Consider the following 15,364-nt stretch of genomic DNA (forward strand, 5'->3'; position numbering starts at 1 on the left):
GCAGGAGGGCCAGGAGTGAATGATGGCTACTTGTTATTTATAGGTTTGATAATTATTGTGTTTGTAACACAAACTGTTTGTTTCTTGCTGGCAGTCTAACAGTCTGAAACTAAGTGAAAAGAAAGCAAGACTTCCTGTGTATATAAAGCAATAACAAGCGAGTTTCCATTTGCAATACTCAAATTCAGTCCTTTCTGCAGTCAACACATTCTAGCTCCTGTCTGGACAACACTTCAGACACCTTGCCATATAGAAGTAAGTCTAAAACATTTTTCATCTACTACTACACAACACACGAGGCAAAAGCAACAGATTAAAAATAGAGGCCGCAGTAAAAACAAACTTGATTTCAGAACATGCAACTTCCCAAGTTTTGATTTGCTATTGGAAAAATTTGAAATAAATCTATTATGAAACTCTGAGACATCAGATTTCCCACTTTTTGTTTTTGGAAATACTTTTCATAATTTTTCCTTCTGTTATTTAAGTCCTTTTTTCCCCATGTAATAGTAAACACTTTCAGTTTTCTTTGTAACTAACACAAAGTAGCTTACATTAAGCTGGTCTACACCTGAGACAAGAAGAGCTTTTACTTTAGGAATTCACGTACAGTCTTCATTTCTCCCAGTATTAGACCAATGGATCTATTAAACTTACCTGGTGTTTTCTCGACTCCTTCTCTTGCTACTCTGCACTCGCGGCTGATAAATACCTATAGGAGTTGCCGGGGAACGGGATGTAGGTGCTGACCTTCCCCTTCCCTCAGCCTCAAGTTCTTCAAAGTCAGCCTCGGGGACTTCAGATTAAATAGATGAGCCAAGGCAAAAGAGTTCTGCTCCCCCTTCCGTTTGGCTTTCACGGCTGAGTTCTAAAAAGCCATATGAAGTTGTCAGAGGTTTCCTCTTACCTTTTTACTGAAGCAAAACGGCGTGCTGCTGCTCCAGGACAGGATTAGGTCATTCAAACAGCCCTGCAGAGAGAGTGGAGGCTCAGCGGTACAGAGTCTCCAAAGGCTGGAAAGATCTGATCTTACATCAGGTGAGAGAAGGCAGCTGGCTGGGCAAGCCAATAATTATGATATCAGCTCTTGTTCGCCTCGGGCAGTCCTGCATTTAATAAGAATACAAATATGACTAAGCTGCAGGTTTTTTTTTCCCTTGTTCTCTTGGTAATTCTTCAGAGGAGTCAGGCAGGTATCGAGCTCTAACTGTCTGGAAAGAGAGTGCTGCTCCCTCTCAACCTCTCTGGTTTTCTTTTGAATTCAAATACTCATCTGTTACGGTGTTTTGCAAACCTATTATCTACCTGTGGTTATTAAAAACACTCTTTCCTGGCATGGATTTTGCCATACTATCAGAAAGCATCCAGCTGCCAGAAATAGGTGTCTGTCTTGCACTTGTTCAGTCTGAACTCTTGTCGTGGAAAGGACCTGTGGCTCCACCATAGAATGTCAAACCACGTCACACCATTTAAATGTAAGAGGAGCACTACAAGGCCAGTATACTCAAGGTAATACTCTTCTCCCAGAACAGAATGCCTTAGCACAGTCATAAAAATAGAACTAGATTGGAGGAGTGTATGCATTCATGTGGGCATGTATGTATATATATTTATGTGGAGAGGTTTGTTTTTTGTGTACAGGTATGTAGAGAGGAATAGGAGTTTAAATGTGCAGTTGCAGGAATAGGTATTTCTGCGGCCCATACCTGGCTTTGTGCACACTCTACAGTCCCCTACACAAACCTGATCACACCTACTGTAATAACACTTACCTACCTCATAGGGTGTTGTGAGGATTAATTAATGTTTGTAAAGTGCTTTGAAGATGAAAAGCCTTGAATGAGTGCTAAATATAATTATCATCATTCCACAAAACAGTAGAAACATCTTTGCGGCCCCCAGGTTATTGTATAGGTACACCCATGTTTATCTCCCACGATTATGGTGAGATACTGAATAAGGTCTTGAAACTTTGATAAAAACATGTTCTCTGCTTTGGAGGACGTATTTATACCCATATCAAGTTCATGCTATTCATGAAGTGTTTTTGTGATTCCTGATGCAGAATACTTTACACAGGTTTGTGATAGAAAAGATCTACCATGGCATCTGCCTGTCATAATAATGGATCCATCTTTTTCCCTATGATGAATTATTTCCTATCAAGAGTTTGCCAGTTTGATTTTATTAATCTATTAGGAACTTGTGAGACTTGACGAAAAAGACTTTGTCAAGTTATCTGCTGGATCTCATAGAGATAGTGGGCATGGAGTGTTGGTAGATATGCTCTTTCCTGATCTCAAAGATAGAGCTGGATAATTACTTGTCCTTTCCAAGGGCTTTCATATTTAATGTTCCTCAGGGTTCCATGTCTAAAGCTGGCAGGGAAGATTCTGAGATGGTTTGGGCTACACTTGCCACCTTTCCTTCATTATTCCCAAACTCTGCACTACCCTTAATAGCCATTCTTACTCTGATGGCTGAGACACGAATCTGAGGTGGTTTTATGTTAGTAACTTAGGTACTAACTGCACTAGCCCAGAACCAGAGTGGGCTAATGGCCTGATTATTAACCCAGTCTCTGCAGGGAGCTTTGCAGCCTCCCTTGGAACCCAGACTGCTGCAGTTACTGGTACCTAAGTTAGGCAGTTTAACATTAAGTTGCTGGGTGTGTTTACTTGAGCTGGCGTCACAGGTCGATTGCAGTGCAGAGATAAGATCCTGAATGAAAGTGAACCACTGACTGGCAAGCATTATCTCTTCTTGCCTGGGATAACTATCAGGAGGAAATACCTAGAGGAAAGGGGGTGTCACTATTTGCTGCAGACTTTTCCTGTTTCTTACCAACGTGTATCACAGCCTTTTATCAACATTCACCTTTGTGGACATGGAGAGTGCAGCCCACCCAGCAGTACTGCTACATAGTGTTTATCCTTTGGGTACCAGAATAGTTTTGTAGAACTTAAAGTGAGAGGGTTTTTTTTTTTCCTGACAGCTGTCTTGCAGTCAATGTGAAGAGTTTAGTTAAAGTAAAACAGTTTGGTCTTCAGGAGATGTTGCCATATGCCAGAAGCAAAGAACAGAAGAGATCAAGGAGCTTACACCAGAACAAACGGAGTGTTGTCAGATCCAGACTGGCCTATTGTAATGAGTTACCTTTACATTTCTCGTTGGTCTGAGCTTTTGTTGAAAGACTAAGGTACTTGTTTAGTACCTCAGTACTGGCAGTGATTCTGAACTGTTAAATTCGGTTCCTAGAGCTGATCTTCCATTTTGGGGGGTGGGGTGGGGGTGGAAATTAGCAGCCATCCAAGTTACAGAGTAAATATTCATCATGTGAGTCAGTGGAACCAATTCAGTGATGTCTGACTGAGACTAGAGTTTGAAGTAATAATGTCAGCAGGTGGAAATGGAATGGAAATCACCTTTCTTGAAGGCTCAGTTGACCGAAGATTACTAAAGTGGTAGTACTGTCTGATAGATCCATACAGGCAGTTACAGCAGAGGGAAAAGAAATGCCCATCTGCATGACTGCCACAGCAGGATGTCTTTGTAATCTGTCCGGAATGAGTGGCTCAAGCTCCTGCTTCCCTATTTGTTTCTCTGGTTTAGAGGGAGTCATCCACCCTGCCTGATCTGCTTCCTGTAGTGCTGCATTATGGGTATATGAGTTCATTTTGTAATAGAAGTTGAAAAAATATGATTATCTTCTTATGTTCCACAGTTTGAGCCTTGTCTCAAAGGTTTTTGCTGGACTAGCTGGTTCTTTTCAAAGCACTGGAAATGGCTAAGCTGAGCTCAAAGGTGTGCATGAGACTTCGTGTCCAGTTCAGAATGTTTGATCAACTTTAACATAAGGTGTGCTTGGGCTTCCTTACACAGAAAGCCACTCTTGACCTCACTATAAACCCCTCCTGCTGTTTAAAATTGGCAAGAATGGTCTTGCTGATCTGGAAATGTGTCAGTGAGGAATTTTCCCTATGAACATTTTGTGTCCAGCCAGAGGATCAATTCATTCCTTTGATAAAATATTCTTAACTAATTTAGTAGTGGGCTTATTGCCTTTTTTTCATACATTGTATTTTATTATGCAGTGATGGCAGCAGCATTTGTTATCATACATAGCTTTGGAGGCTTACAATTTTTGTATCCTAACATTTGGATGATAAGCTTACAAAATGACTTCAGACATAATCTAACCAGCTATTCTGCCACCATTAACTAGGAAAAGTGGCCCAGCATCTCTCCCTTGGGATCACCCGAGGGAAGACACACCTGGGTGTAACTTAACCGTCTGCTGTGCTGCCTTTAAATAGTAGTCAGGGCTTGCTTTTTATCTTCTGAGATATCCCTAGGGAATACACACCTTGGTTTAACCTACATACACTTCAGCCCATATTTGTCCCTAAGAAATAATCCCAAGTGCATTTATCTGGTAGTTTAATGGGAATAGAAAAACACACTGGTCAACTGCACTTATGTCAGCATTCCATACAGAAAAGAGAATATTGTTCTCATTCCCTTCTGAGCCTCTTCTTGTGACAAAACACTGACCTCTGAAGGTTTTTTCGCTGTCATTGTTATAGTTTAGTGGAGCTGTGAGTTGCAGCATTCACTTGGAAGACTGAAGGATAAAATTCACCAGGGAGATGTGAATTACAGCCTCCAAATCTGGCACGCCCATAAGATGCTCTTTTGTTGGCATTCGCAGCACTTTCTGTTTGTTAATTGTTTAATCTGAAATTACAATATAAAGAGCCATTATTATATATGAAATATTGTTTCCTGACCAGTGATTTAGTGTTGCCTATAAAGCACAGCATCTGGAGCAATGTGACAGCCACTATAAGCTCTTATTGTTTTGTTACTTTAGAAAGGAGGATGAGCTCAAGACGGGGCATTAGACTTGACTCTGTGCCTTTCTGCTCTAGGTGAGATTCAGGGAGGTGATGTACACACATGTTACAGGCATTGTGTCATCTAGCAGGATGTTTTGGTTTGCTTTTTTGACAAGACTGCTATTAGTATGCAACTTTCAATACAGGAGTGAGATAATTTAAGACAGATATTGGGCTAATGGAGTAATAATCTTCATTTCTCCTCACTGGTTTACTTTGCCTTGTGCATAGTGGTTTGTTCCTTGTAACTATTCAGTATCATATGCCATGGTCAGGACCCTGCACCACTCCAGGGCAGCTGGACCTTCCTCCTGTCCTCAGGGAGGAATGCTTATTCCTCCTTGGAGCTGATCACTGTTACACGTAAAGTTTCAGACCTCAAAATCAGGTTGACATGTCCTGTAACATATCATAAACTTTCTTGTTTTCTCCCAGAACATGATGTGTGAAGAATTGGCAGCATCCTCTCAACTTTCCCTCTTTTGTTGACATTACATTTCAGAAACAGTCTTCCATGATTTTCTTCCCTTTTTTGTTGCAAGGTTAACAGAAAGAGAGAAGCTTTCCTAGCCTGAAGCTGCTCGAGAAGTGGTAAGTTGGCAGCCAGGCTTTGTTTGCTCTTTTTGTCTTCTTCATTCTTGGCTGCCAGGCTTTTCCTAACATCACAGAGTGGCACAGCATGAGGCTACTGGGGGAGTTTTGGTGACATGGCAATGATATGGAGAAAGTTGCCTCATACCAGTTTCCAGAGCATGGTCATTCGCTGACCACAGTCTCTGTCAAAGTCAAGATTGTAGAAGAGTGTGGCTGTTGTCAGAAGACAAGTGACTGAATCCCAGCAGTAATTCATTATCCACCTGACAGTGACAGTGGCTCTGGAAACTTTGGTATTGATACCAGAGAGAAAAGAACAGTTGGCTGATCCTCTGTTTAGGCACGTCTCCTCTATCTGAATAGGACTTTCTAAAGGTCAGACCACGTGAGATTCAAAGGAGAATGCTATTGCATTCTGGTTTTAAGGCCCTGAGGGACTGTGGGAGTTTCAAGAACATGTGGAGAGCTACAAGTGAGGCCTTTGAACTGTATGAGTCTTCCAAACCCAATCCTGTCACATTCATGATTCTGAATATGTTATGCAGGTTTGGCCACTTAGTGCTAAGGCATAAGCAATGAAATGATCACTCATACATTACTTCATACTATTGCTTCTAAGGCTTGCTGCCTGCTCTTTTGATTTTCCATTTATTTTAAGCTGCAAGATGATTTCAAAGGTGTTGAATAACCCACACCTTCCCCAAATAGTGGGCATCTTTTAGTTCTCAGGCTATTTTCTGGTCTGTTCCTCCTTGCTGACATTCTGTCATGAACATGCAACATCCTTTCTGGAGCTTTGACAGAGCTTAGAAACAACATTTGTTTGTGAATGACAGGCAGTCTTGCTTTGTGGTCCAGATGAAGCATGTTAGCAATTTACTGTACTTACTTACTCTGTACTTACTTACTCTGCAAGCCAAGATGAAACACATTCTATTCTTGCACCGTTCTTTTACAGCATCTGAAGAGAATCTGTTTTGGGTTGTTTCAGGCTCTCTCAGAGCAGCAGAACACACTCAGAACCTCCTATGTCACTTCCAAAAAGCTTATGAATTTGCTAACACTGGAATATTGCTCTTGTATTTGCCTTGCTCGACACATTCTGTGTAGAAGCCTAGGAATACTGCAGCTAGAGCTAAACCAGTGCACCTTCTCTGCACCACAACCTTTAACCAAGTTTCTAACCAGTTAGTGACATGATTAGTTCTAAACAGGATGATTAATATTTAGCTAACTAGAAGACAGCTAACAGTGTTTTACTCCTGCCAGAGGCTTAGGCCAGCACATGATTATCTTCTTATAACTGGCTTGGCACAAACGTGTGTGTGTTGGTTTAGGGTTTTTGTTGGGTTTCTTTCTTGTTTTTTAGCCCCTTAACCATGTCTAATAACCAGTACAACTGGTCTGTCTTCTTCCTTTCTTGGAGTGTACTTGGATGTTCCTAACTACAGTGCTCCATAAGCAGCTAGTGCCAATACATGCACGCCCTTGGAGCAGTTCTCCACTTCCATAGACTTCTGGGGGAACATTTGTCCCAAGCTTTCCAAAAAAGTACTGACAATGAGAGAACTCCAGGTGCATAAACAGGATTAGTAGTGTTGTATTGCAGAAAAAAAAAAAAAAGCTGTTTTAGGAATATGACTCAAATTTAGTTCTTGAAACATGAGTTTCTGAGGAGCTCATTAGAACATAGTTATAGTATTTATAGGCAAAGCTCATAGGTGCTTAATACCACCACTCCAAGGTGTTGCCTCAACTTCTACCACCTATTGATTATGAAACTTCTACCACCTATTGATTATGAAACAGAAAGAAAAAGTGGGAAGGTTTTACCTGGGGCATTCAAAAGGAATAGCATATATGGGTATGTGCAAACACATGATGAATTATTTGACACTGTTTAGGGCTCTGCTTTGATTTGGGGAAATATGCAGCATGTTCAGCAGGAAGGTTATGGAGTGATACCTGGCTGGTAGTCAGGGTTCTGAGCTAACCTGCCAAGCTCCTGTGCACAAGGCTTTAGAGCCATATGGTCAGTAATGAGAGCTACAGGAGAGAGGTTTCCCCCATCCTGTCCAAACCATTTTCACATCTTGCTTGGGCAATCCTTCCTTCATCTTTATCTTCACACAATAGTGGAAAACAGAAAACCTTGTGCTTCCGCAAACAGCAGTTGAAATCATCCCAGAGGTATTATCTTAGAAACTAGAAAATGATTCAATGAAAGAAGGAATGAATCATATAAATACTCAAAGTGTTGTACCTCAGCAATGTCCCTCCCTTCTTAGTACAAAGCAAAGAACAAAAGCAGGCTGCTGCCTGGCATGGGCCCCTCCTAGATGACTTACTGGGACTGTGAAATCATCAGAAGCCTCAGAAAGAAGTGCTTATGCAGCGTTTATGACTTGATTTTCTTCTCTCCACTTCTCTGTAAGCAGGGAACCGGTAACTGTGTTCCCTTCAGTGCATATGTTCTATAAGATGGATGAGGAAGGGCAGGGACTGAAGCAAATATTTTATGTTCACACATTTCAGAAACTGGCTTTTTAGAGATAAACCGTATTGCACAGAAGAGGAGGCATAAACGTTATAAGGTCATGAAAATATGAAACCAGATTTTCATTGCTGAGGATGATTTTAAACACTCTCTTAGAAAACAAGCAATGTTAAATTGTGTGTGGTCTGTTCAAATGGAAAGTAATAATGGGAGGGAGAACTCCTGAACAGGCCATTAAGTGCTATTTGGCAGACAAACCAAGATTGCTTTAGCACTTAGGAGAGTTTCAGTGCTAAAAACATATTGATCTCAGATTGCCAGGCTGAGTTAAATGTGTGGGATAGAAGAGGCTGAGGAGCCCACTATGGAAGGTGTCCAGTGCAGATTACTTGATGAAAGATCATTGTACAAAAGATGAAAAGAATTAAGGAGGATGAAAAGAAGTAATTGCAACTGAAGTTTTAATTCTAAATTCACTTCAAATTGTTTCATCTTCTTAAGCAAGTAACTAGGAGTTCATGTGATCCTCCAAGTGCTCCAGTCTGAAAGCTTTTTTAGGAAGCAGTAGGGTTGGTTCACCTTCATGCTCAACTCCTTAGTTTTGCTGGTTTGTTCGCTAGGATGAGAGCGCACTGCAGCTGCTCCACATTGCTTCAGTGTCTCTTTGTCAGTGCCTTTTTAGTTTTCTTTCTCATTTTGTTCCTCTCTTGTTTTTCTGCACACGGTGCTTTTCACCCAGGCTCTTGTGACATCAGTGGCCAATGTCTGTGAGGAATTGCCTCGGGCCAGTGTGACTTTCAAAGGATAAGACAATTTGTTACCTTGCCAATGAACAGTTTATTACATTTCTAATTATTGTTATTAGTCTGGCAGGTGGTGCCATGCCTGATATTTTTACAACTGCCAAAGATGCAGGTACTTCTTTCATGACACAAAATAACCAGAGCAAGATTTAAAGAAGAAACAGGCATTCTGCTGCAGGACGGGTTTGGGAATTCTTTGCTCTGATGTGCAGATGACACATGGCTATTTGCTATTTCTATGTCTTAAGCTGAGACATATTGATTCTTGAAAGATTTTGTTGTGAGACCAATTGTAATGAGAGTGTGTTAGCAACGTAAGTTAGATATGAAGGTATCTCTCTCTCCCTTTCAAGCTCTTTCCTCTAATCTCTACTACTCTACTTGTTGTGTAAATTAAAGACTCATCATATTTATAAACTCTAGCTCAGAGTTCATGTTAATCACCACCTTAATATCCCTTTCTCAATGAAGATCTAAGTTCCTAAACATAGAGACTTTGTTTTCTCTGGTTTGTAGGGTTGCATGCCATCAGATGCAAGAAGTAGAGAGGATAGAAATACCATGTGCATTTCAATATTAGCTAATGCAATTCCATACTGTCCCTTTTGAGCAGCACAGAACAGTTCCAGCCATAGCTACCTGTCCAGAATAGCTGATAAAGCATGTCATGCCTTTTGCTCTGTCATGTATTGTGTGGCAAGACATACTTTCTTAAACCAGTTTCACATTGCTTATTCTGCTTCAGTAAATACCGCATGATTTCATGTCACGCTGTTACTGAAGAGAAGGGACTCGGGGTGGTGGGGAGGGAGGGAGGGAGGGGGGAAGAGAGTTTATGACCTTTGGAAGCAGGGGCAGGAAACTCAAAAGGACTACAGGAACATTGTGACTTTACGCAGGGAGGAAATTAGAATGGCCAAAGCCCAGCTGGAACTTAAACTGGCTACTGCCATGGAAGGCAATGTTTCTGTAAATACACTGGCAACTAAAGGAGGAGAATCTCCATCCTTTCTTGGGTGCAGGGGAAGCAGTGACAAAGGATGAGGAGAAGGCTGAGGGGCTTAATGCTGCCTTTGCCTCAGTCTTTAATAGTAAGACCAGTTGTTCTTGGGGTGCAGAGGAAATGGTCAGCAACCTGCTCCACTACTTGGACAGACAAGGTACTAAGGGAGCTGGTGGAAGGGTGGTGCTCACCACGGCACTTGCTATCATTCCTTAGCAGTCCTGGCTCACTGGGAAGGTCCCAATTGACTGGAGGTTAGTGAATGTGACACGCTATCTACAAGAAGGGCCGGAAGGAGGATCTGGGGAGCTGTCAGTCTAATCTCAGTGCCAGGGAAGGTGATGGAGCAGATCACCTTGGGTGCCATCACGCGGCACGTACAGGACAACCAGGTGATCAGGCCCAGTCAGCATGGGCTCATGAAAGGCAGGTCCTGCTTGACTAACCTGATCTTCTGTGACAAGGTGACCCGCTTAGTGGGGGAGAGAAAGGCTGTGGATATTGTCTACATAGACTTTAGTAAAGCCTTTGACACTTTCCTGTAGAATTCTCCTGGAGAAATGGGCTGCTCATGGCTCGGATGGGTGTACTCTTCACAGCTGAGCCCAAAGAGTGGTGGCTGATCACAAGTGGTGTTCCCCAGGGCTCAGTACTGGGCTCAGTGCTGTTTAATATCCTCATCTATGATCTGAATGAGGGGATCGAGGGCACCCTCAGTAAGGCTGCAGAAGACACCAAGTTGGGGGGGACGTGTTGATCTCCTTGAGGGTAGGAAGACTCCACAGAGGGATCTGAGCAGGCTGGATCAATGGGCTAAGTCTGAGGGAGCTGGGGGTGTTTGGCCTGGAGAAAAGGAGGCTTGGGGGGACCTTATCGCTGTCTACAAATACCTGAAAGGAAGTGGTAGCAAGGTTGGTCTCTTCTCCCAAGTAATAAATGATGGGATAAGAGGAAATGGCCTCAAGCTGCATCAGGTAAGGTTTAGACTGGATAATAGAAAAAGTATCTTCACCAAAAGAGTTGTCAAGCATTGGAACAGGCTGCCCAGGGAAGTGGTGGAGTCACCATCCCTGGAGGAGTTTAACGGATGTGTAGATGTGGCATTTAGGGACATGGTTTAGTGATGGCCTTGGCAGTGCTGGGTTAATGGTTGGACTCCATGGTCTTAAAGGTCTTTTCCAGTCTAAATTATTCCATGATTCTATTTTTGGTCTTATGTAATCAGTATTGCAATAACAGCTACTTCGTTCTCTAGTTGTGTGGCTACTATCTTAACAAACAGGAACCATGTTTTCCTGTTGTCCTCATGACACAAAGAAACTTATTCCTGTAAAAAACTGAATCAATTTATTCTTTTCATATATTTTTTTGCATATCTTCGCTTTTTCCCTCTCTTCCCAGGGATATCAAACAATCCTATTCAGGAGAACCAGACACTTAGATCTGTTACAGTTAATCCAACTGGATTTTACTGTTTTATACATTAGTTCAAGGAGCTAAGAAGGTGGGACAGTCTTCTCTGTCCCCTCCATTAATGCTTTATGACACAGGTACACTGGGACAAGGCAACAAGTTTCCTTAATGCTGCATCTACATCCTGTATAAATGGAACATAAACTGGCGGCATCCTATAAGGAAAATGCAGCAATACATTTTGTATAAGATTTAGTGGTTTTGTCCTTCTGTGACTTGGAGGAACTGCAGCTGTACTAGAATAGCTTCAGGATTTGGCTGACTTATGTATGCACCCGCCAGGGCTCCAGGTAAGAACTGATCTTGCTGGAGCAGAGAGCATGGGCATGTTTTGGAGTCATTCCCTGCAGGGGCTGTTCAGCAGGTACAGTAGGCCAAAAGTGGCACTGGTTCAAAATAGTGGCTAAAAAGATATTACATGCCTGACTGCACCTGGTGCAGAGGAAACTAAAGATGTCAGTCCCCTCCCCTTTCCCCATCAGTTGTCTCGTATTTCTGAGATACAGGTGTGTGGTTACAGTGTAAACACACCAAAGAGTTTTCTTCTAGGCTAATAAAGTACATGGTTTTTACCTTGCAGTATCTGTGCCAAAATAGAGAAACAGAGAAAATTCCTGCACTTCCACACAACACGTGGGGAGAAAGACTGTTGTGTCTGGAGCCAGGATGGCAGGCAGCACCCATCCCTCTGGCAGCTACACTTTGCTGAATGCATTTCAGAGGTTTGTTTTTGTCTTGTGCACACATCATGTTTTCTGTCCACTGTCAGAGGATCTTAAATGAAAACATAATGTATGACTGTGACAGAGGAGTTTGGTTTCTCTGTGCCATTCTCTGCTCTTTTGTGACTATGCAGAAGGACTTGTGTGCTCGCTGTGGTCGTTGCCTTTTGCCACTAATTAGAGGAAGAACTGCTCTGGCTTCATCCCTAAGCTTGCAAGTGTCTCAAAGTCATGATGATGTCACTATTTTTTATGTAGCCTGGATTATAAAGATGTAACACTAAAGGAATGACAGTGATTATTTCACATTGACTGGGTGGTATCTTCTGAGACTACTATTTCTTTAGTACCAATTATAACTCCAGATACCACAACACCACTTGCTTAGGTTGAAGGAGAAAAGAAAAAGCACAGGTGTGAGGAAGTTGCATTGTACAACTGTGTTATCTGCAATGCAGGCAAGTGATTTATGATTGCATGTTTCATGGAGCTGGAATGATATTGCCAGAGGTAAGAATAAAGAGGAAAATTCAACCTCCCTTCAGGTGACAGACATCTTAAAAAATAAAGAGGATCCTTTTGAATTTTCTGGCAAGTCTCATCAGGAGAATCCTACAGCAAAAAGGGAAACGTGTCTTTCCCTTTGCAGGCACAACAACTGCCCCAGAACAACCACTACTCACTGTGTAAGATCCCTTTGATAGGCAACCAGGAAAACTGCTGCTGTAGCCGCTAACTGTACCCAGGCTGCCTTCCCCTTCTGCTATGCTAGTGCACACAACTTGCTCTTCTGACATTGTGCAATTCCACAGTAATACAGACATTATTTTCGTGGACAACTCTGACCACTTTTGCTTTATAGAAAGAAATCGGCTCTGTAATAAGCAGAATTGATGACATTTGGTGTCCTATGGCTTTCCTTTCCTTCCAAAGCATGGAAAGTCCCAGGTCCCAGTGGCAGGTATTGGGAAAACTTAAAATCGTTCTGCTTCTCATAGACTGGACAGGGATCAAGGGAAATGAGACTGCTGGGCTGGCAAGAGAACCTCAATACCAACCTGAAGTTGGCTGAACAGTGTAAACTTGAAGCACTGTGAAGTTTTGATGTTTTTGTTGATAGTATTTAGAGCACAGTGTCATCTAACAGCAATCACAACTAGAGCTTTAGCAAGAGAGACGTCTTGCACAAACACAAAAGGTCTGAGCCTTCAAGCAGTTGCTTCTGGTCTGATCTAAATCATGTCTAATGAGACAGAAGTGTTGAACCCTTGAATTAACCGCTCTGTTCCTTCTCTGTTTTCAAGTTTGTGCTTTGTTGCTTTGGGGTTTTTTTCTTTTTTGCCAATTTGAATCAATTACATTAATTTTGCAGCTCTCCTGTCCTGCATTGCCTTTCAAAAGTGTTCCTCTTGTCCCGTGACTTTCCCCTTAGCTATTTAAAAGTGTTTTCCAAGGAAGATCAACACCAGCCTGGGTGCTTGGCCTTGTTTTGGGAACCTTGGGCATGCCCTGGTGCAGTGCCTGCAGCCACTAGATGGCACAGGGCGAGGGACTCTACACCCTGAATAGCAACCTGACGTTTTCAGTCTGTTAAGTATGATTAAAGGATAAATAATATTAAATGTTTCTTTAATAGGAGAAAATGCACAGCATTGACAGTAGTGATTAAGTTGTATTAAACAGTTGTTATTCTGGACACCAGGTGATTAGTACATTCAAACCACTTCATTTCCAGACTTTGGCACTTGGTCATTACTAACTCAAATCGTAAAGTTCAGTGAATCAAGTTGTAAATAGTTTTATTGGTTCCGTGTTGGAAAAAAATGGAGGGTTGTGAAATTCCTTGATGTTTTCAAGTTACATATTTCCTAAGCCCTTTTATGCCTATTTTCTGTTCTCTATTTAGTTATTCTTCATTGCAGAAACGATAAACTCTGTTTCTGCCTTTGCAAACACTAAACCCAACATGGTAATTGAAAGCAGAGAGTTGTGCTCCTGAACAAATATGCCAAACGGAGAGAGCTGCACTTTTGCGCTAAGATCATAGAATCATAGAATAGTTAGGCTTGGAAAGGAGCTTAAGATCATCTAGTTCCAACCCCCTGCCCCTGGACACACTGCTGACTGCATGCCATAGTTACCTGAGGGAGGAATTGCCTCCAAGCATGAGAGGAGAGCTGCTCTTACAGCTCTGGGAGAAGGCCCAAATTTACATACATGCTGATGGCTGCTGGATAAAACACTGGACCTTCCTGTCTCTGTTGGTTTGTCTTTTGTTTTCTGAAATATTTTTCATCTGTTTGAGAGTTATTTTATGTCTATTATATGATAAAGTTTCCTTCAAAGCAGTTTTTTGTTTTGTTTAATGGAAGCCTAGGAATTAAGTTGTAAGGTCTAGATGTATTTCAAGGTGTCAGTGCTCTACAATAAGGCTTCCTTGAAGTTCATTTTAATACCTTTTAAGTGACTGGGAGCAAGTTTTTGGTTTCTCCAAACCAAGTTGAGGATTAACTTTAACCTGTTTTGGCTTGAAAATTGACTGTTAAGTCTGTTTATGATTCCAGTGCTTGCTGAAGTGACCCTTGCATCACTTAAATGCCACTTTACAAATTGCTGGCAAGATGTTTATGATGAAGTGCCTTTCTCACTTGTAAGCTATTTTCATTGTTGTCTTAGCCTGCTTAACATCAAGCTGGTTTTCTGTGGGGCCATAGGTTGTAGAAATGCATATGTTTTACTGGGCTAAATCCTTGACATTCTCTTAGGTGTACATGTATGTGCCTGTAGAACGTGTGTGTGTGCGTGTGTGTGTGCGTGTGTCTGGGCAAGGCAAGGCAAGACAGCACCATAACTCCAGGGAAAATGGAGGAGGTGACTGCGAGTCACCCACTTACTCACTGGCATATACTGTGGGAAACCTGTATTTTGTGGTTTTGAAGAGCACTTGCTTTTTAGACAAGGCAGGCAAGGAGGCAGACAGCCCCTTCTCATTAACAAATTTATCACTTACAGCTCCTATGTAAAACCAACTGAGTGTCAACCCCAAAATGAAGAGCTGCATTGGAAATCACACCTAAGTACAGCAGGTGCTGAGCTGGCAGTTTCACAGAAGATTGTGAAATTTGATCACACAATGGGAAATAGAGCCACTCCTTGAGGGCAATATCTGGAAACATAATGGGGAACCACCCTTCAAAGGCGATCTGTGTAATAATGGGGCTTAGAAACACTTTCTACCTGCTTTGCTTACAAAATGATGAACGTTTTTAATAGTGTTACTGGGTTTTGCACAAGCACACTATATTTAGCTGCACCTCAACTACTCCTGTGCTCAGACACACCCAGGGCAATAAACTGCCCAGTGCATACTTGCT

Source organism: Lathamus discolor, chromosome 14, assembly GCF_037157495.1.
Source record: "Lathamus discolor isolate bLatDis1 chromosome 14, bLatDis1.hap1, whole genome shotgun sequence".
NCBI classification, from domain to species: domain Eukaryota; kingdom Metazoa; phylum Chordata; class Aves; order Psittaciformes; family Psittacidae; genus Lathamus; species Lathamus discolor.